This window comes from Triticum dicoccoides, chromosome 5B (genome assembly GCF_002162155.2).
Source record: "Triticum dicoccoides isolate Atlit2015 ecotype Zavitan chromosome 5B, WEW_v2.0, whole genome shotgun sequence".
NCBI lineage: Eukaryota > Viridiplantae > Streptophyta > Magnoliopsida > Poales > Poaceae > Triticum > Triticum dicoccoides.
Genome location: NC_041389.1, coordinates 628714404 through 628720237, shown reverse-complemented (window position 1 = coordinate 628720237; position 5834 = coordinate 628714404).

The window sequence follows — 5834 nt, the reverse complement described above, 5'->3', positions numbered from 1 at the left end:
TGCGGCTACCTCCAATGATTAAAGTATTGTTATTAAACCGACAGTTTCAAGGATGTTTAAGTACAGCTCATGAAGAGAGTGTTTACCAAAGACAACAGAGGTCATAGCGTCGATTTGCTGCTTCAGGCCAGTCAGTTCTTCGGCCACCGGTTTAAAGGCCATTTCAGCATCTTCTGCCCGCTTTACCAGAGTTGCTTTCTCAGCATCCCACTTTGCCCGTTCATTTTTGAAGTCCTCCTTCAATTTCTCCATGGCGGCTAAGGTGCTAGTCAGCTCATCTTTTGCCTTGGACGCCTCTGCTTGCTGGGATTTGATGTTTTCTTGAAGATCGGCGAGTTGGGATTCTTTCTTCTTTAGATCATCCTGCAAAGGACAGTTAATAAATTGGTAGCGCATCTTTGAAGTCCCAAGCACATAACAAGTTATACACTTGGAACTTGGGGGCTAATGCCTATCGTTTCTCATCAACAGAATGGTCAAGTCCCAAGGCTCAATACAAGTATTAATCTTGGCACTTGGGGGCTACACAGATGAATTTCTTATTTTATCAAAGTCCCGGTTCATCTTGAAGAGATAAACCGGCCCTCACAGATGAATTTCTTATTTTATCAAAGTCCCGGTTCATCTACAAGAGACAAAACCGGCCCTTGGGGGCTACTGGAGTTGATATTATCAATAAAGCGGAAGGAAGGAAAATTTATGAAAAGTTGGAACAAGAATTACCTCATAGTGCTCCTTCATCAGGTTGACTAAACCGGCTTCATAGTCGCGGCTTGTGTACAGGCAGTTTAAATATCTAGAATGCAAATCTGGGGCGTTGAAGTGAGCATAGCTTGACAAGTCTGTCTTCCACTTGCCCTTGTCTACAGTAGAAAATTCTTCTTTGGCACTATGCTTTGATAAAGCGACAGGGTTGCCAGGAGCAGTATGACCAAAACCGGTAATCACAACATCATCTGTGGTGCCATCAACAGTTTTTGCTGGGCTTGGCGGTTTAGCAGATGTTCTTGTTGGGCTTGGTGGATCAACAGATGGGTTTGGCAGATCAGAAGGCTGGCTCGTCATATTCATCTCACCCGGTTTGGCAGAAGTGTCCGGAACTTGGGTTACCGGATCATCCAGGACAATATCAACATTCGGATCATGAGCCTCTGAGGTCTTCTCCGGTTCAGTGGCCTGATTATCATCAGTTGGTTTACTTAACTTAGCTTTCTTGTTAAGTCTGGCTTTGGCGCTGAAGAAAGCACACACAGAAGTTAGTACAATAAACCAGTTCAAGGCATAAAAGGTTAAAATATAATGTGCTCACCCAGGAACAGTCTTGAGGGGAGGCATTTGTGTGGCTGATGACTCGCCGAAGGATGAATTGGAGGTTCCCTAATAATTTGAATCAGACGGATTAAGAGGGTATCAGAAGTAACCCACCTTGGGATAAAATGTATTAGAAGTACAAGAGACCTCTGGACGGCGTTTTCGAGCAGGAGTGTCCGGTAAACCGAAGGAAGTAACTACTTGGCCGCTATGCCGGGTTGTGCGGCGAGCTTCATGCTACTGTGTCTTCAAAAGAAAGTGCAGATCCGAATGAGCTACAAGATGTGAAAATTTTACTTTCCGGATTGTTCGACGGATTTTTGGTGTTGGCAGAGGATCTGACTCGGAAGAAAGGGTAATTACCTCTACATCATCAGCATGGCTGACTTCCGCATCATCCTAATAATGATCATTGTCAATAAGGTGCATGAAAAATGAACCAAGAGAATCAAGTTCTACCTCTGACTCCGAGTCATCAAGATCTTCATTATTGGCTGGCCCAGGGGACTCGACAGTTCTCTTCTTCGCAGGTTTCTTTGTGACCTTGGTTTTCTGGCGAGGCGCTTTTATCCTGCCTTTTTGTCGGTTTGTCCTGCGGTTTCCTCTTCCAAAACGGATCATTGCCCTACAAAGATGAACAGAAAGTTATAAGAAAGCACTTAAAAGGGGTGGATTAAAGCAAGAAGGATGCAATTCTCACAGCTGGTGGTTTATTGGAGACATAAAAGGGACTAAGCCCTGTCTTGCTGCACTCAAATATCGGTTCATCCAACATATTTTTGACAGCTTCAGTAATCTCGTCGTCAGATAGCTGAATATCAATGTGCCGCTGAGGGTCTTTGACATCCTCAGTATACTCACACATTAAACCGGTGCGACGGCTTAAAGGTAAGATGCTCCAAGAAACCCAGCAGCGGACAAGGTCAATGTCGGTTAAACCATTTGCCATAAAGGCTCGGAGCTTGGAAAGTTGTGGTGCGTATTTGGATCGTTCCTTGGCAGTAAGTCGTAGAGGGAACGGATGTTCACTGGTAAGTCAGTGAGCACGATAACCCGACAGAGGATTTTCATCATCAGGGGCAGTGTTTTGGCAGTAAAACCAAGTCTGATTCCAGACCTTGGGGTGGCTGTGATGTTTGGCGTGAGGAAAATTGACATCTTTCCTTTTCTGAATTGATACTCCGCCAAGTTCAGTGTTGGGCCCGTTCGTAAATTCAGTATGGCTGTTTAAGTAAAAGAAATCCCAGAATAGCTCCATAGTGGGTTCCTCTTGCAGATAGACTTCGTAAAATACTTGAAAATTGTAAATATTGGACACAGAGTTCGGTCCAATAACTTGAGGGTGGAGCTGGAAGCTAGCAAGTACATCACCGAAGAATTTTGATCCGGGAGGGCTGAACCCTCAGTTCAGATGATCAACAAATACAATCACTTCTCCATCTTGCGGTTCAGGAGGATTTTCAGCACCCGGGACTCGCCAGTGGATGTTTTCTTTGCTTGGTAAACTGCGGGTCACAACATATCCAGTGAGTTGCTCTTCAGTAACCCGGGAACGGACCCAATTGCAGGCGTAGAACTGTTTGGTCATTTTAATGACAAGCTGTAAAAAAGGATTGAAGCCGGTTTATGGTTCATAACTGATAGGCATAAACCGGCATCAGACCGAGGGAAGGAGATATCGAAACATATGGGCATGATGAACCGGGTTCCGATATTGAGGATGAGTTGGTGGTTTAAGAGAGGGCTAATGGTACCTAGTGGATTATCAGTTTCTAAAGGATAAACCACCGACGATAGTGCGAAAGTTACAGATATGAGAAATTGCTAAGTAATTGTACAAACAGGTTCTGCAAGTGAACATTATAATCTCAGATCTACCGCGGTGCTAAAAAGGAGAAAATTTCAGAGCCCTAAGAGGTGATAGCGGAACAGCAAAAACCAGATGGGATCTATTGAGTGAGGAAGGGATGCTATGATAAAAAAAATGGACTTTAAACTACGGTCGCGCCAGGAGAATAGTAAGTTTTATCAAGTTTCAATGTGGCAAAAAGGGACAAAGTGAAGAACACGGACGAACAGCGAAGAACACCGAACCCTAGTGGTAGATCTGGGGAAGAGGGAAAGACAACTTACTGAGGTTGAAGGAGTAGCGGAGAGGTGCCGTGTTTCTCTGATCTAACCAGGTTGATGCAGCGGCCGTTGTTGGAGCAGAGACGAAGGTCGACGGCGGCGACTGTGCTTGAGCTCGGAGGTGATGCGAGGTGGAAGAAAGACGAAGAGGCAAGGGAAAAAAAGAAAAGAACCCTCAACCCTATTTATAAGGCAAAGGGGTAAGTGACAGGCATGGGAATCGAGGAACCCAAAAAATGGATGTGATACAGCTGTCGTCTCGGTCTTCGGAGGTCAATTAATAAAGGGAAGTATTTACAGGTTTTTTATAAGCAGATGACATCATGGAGATTTATTACGATTTCAGAAGATGACGTCACGACGGTTTGAAGGATCACGTGAAGATGATATCATGGCGGTTTACAAGGATAACACGAAGATGTTCAAGACAGAATTTTTCTAAGTTGAAGATTTACATGAACAAGTTCAAATCAATTTGGGGCCTAATGTTGGGGATATAACTACTGAGTATAAACCGCCCAGGAGGGGCCGGATTATACTCACAAGGAATCATCCGTATTGAAGCCCATGAAGACAAGGAGTATGGCGCTTTACTACAGAGACTAAGAGGCCCAGAGCCCAAGGGCGGATTAGGGCCCATAGACATAAACCGCCATGAGATTTGTAACTTGTATTGTAAGATAGGGAAAGGAAGAAACCGAGCCGGACACATGCATGAGCCGGCCTCGGGATTCTGTAAACCATCGGGCGTCAACCTGTGTATATAAAGGGACGACCCGACGGCGATTCAGGGACAAGAAACAACAACTCGAGAACTAGGCAAAGAGGATTCGCTCCCTGGTTATTGAGACCCCATCAATTCCACCACAATTGGATCGCAGACTTTTACCTTCACCGCAAGGGGCCGAACCAGTATAAACTCCCTGTGTCCTTTGTCCGGTCTAACCCCTCTAAGCTAACCTAGTCGCGATGGCTCTATGACTAAGTCCTCACCCTAGGACATCTGACGTGATAATTCCACGACAATGCCTGTCCATGACAACAATGAGCCCAAGCAGACGAGGGGTTCATCATCATGTAAATGGAGTCTAGGACACATTGGCTGATGTGGCTATGGTGACAGCTCAAAGGCCAGCTACTATTGTGGAGGTGAAGGCGAGAGAGAATATGTAGGTGCGAAGATTTTAGTGTTGCAAAACCCATGAGAAGATACTGGTAATTAGGTGGAGAAAGAGAAGGATCGAATTGTAGGAGGCGAGGGGATTAGACTCATTTCACGAAGTTCCTTTTTTAACAATGATTTTTTTACAAAAGTAGTATTAAATAAAAATTCAAGGGCATAAATGGAGAGTGGCTTCTACACAATGAAAAAAAATCTTGATACACAAAACATTTGACATCCGCCGCGTGTGAAGCATACCACGTACCCTTGTTGTTGCACCTAGTCCTCTCTCCTTTGATTCTCTTTTGGTCCTCCATCGACGCCATCGTAGCATCTAGTTACCTCACGCCTCTCTTATTCAGGGTATCACTTTGACACGCTACTCTCTGCTCTGTCGACTGTCGTGGTTCTTGTCACCTCTAACCAAAATAGACAGAGCACTAAGTGGTGGCTCTTGTAAGTCATTGTCGTAGGTGGTAGTGGTCAACGCTAACAGTGCATCATTGCTGGGATGGTGCCACTCTCGTGACATCAACCTTTTTTCCGTTGTGCCTCCATCAAAGCATGACACCAAACCTTGTCAGGGATGCCTTTAGTCGCTTCCTTGTATGTTTTTCCAAAGCTCAGGGAAAAGAGGAAAACAGAAACATGAAGAATCGGGAAGTCTAGTAACGCTCGAGAGAGAAACATGATCGTCTCGTGTCATCGTGTGAACATGTGGAGCACGAGGGGGAGGGGGAGGCTGTTCCTCACCAACATGTAACGGCTAATCGTCTTTTCTTCCTATATAATATCAAACATAATATGAAGAGGTTCAGTGTTTCATGAGACGCACGTGAAGTGGGCCCAGTATCCAGAGCCACCGCATCATGAAACACACAGGTGGTTCTAGGCGACCGCTTGTAAGATTTAAACCCCCTAATTGGAAAATAAATCACCCTGAGATTTCAAACGTAATCTAAAGAGATTCGGTGTTTCATGAGATGCGCGTGGAGCGAGCACCAATGAACCTTTTTCGATCTTCGTAGATGTCGCGAACTTCTATATTCATAGCCACCGCGCCATGAAACACACGTGTGGTTCTAGGATTTAACCCCACAATTGGAACCCCCCCCCCCTTCCCCCTCCAAATTTCAAACACAATGTAAGGAGATTTCGTGTTCCATAAGATGCAGGTGGCAAGGCCCTAATGGACCATTTAGATCTCTAATCTTCACATGTGTCACGACTC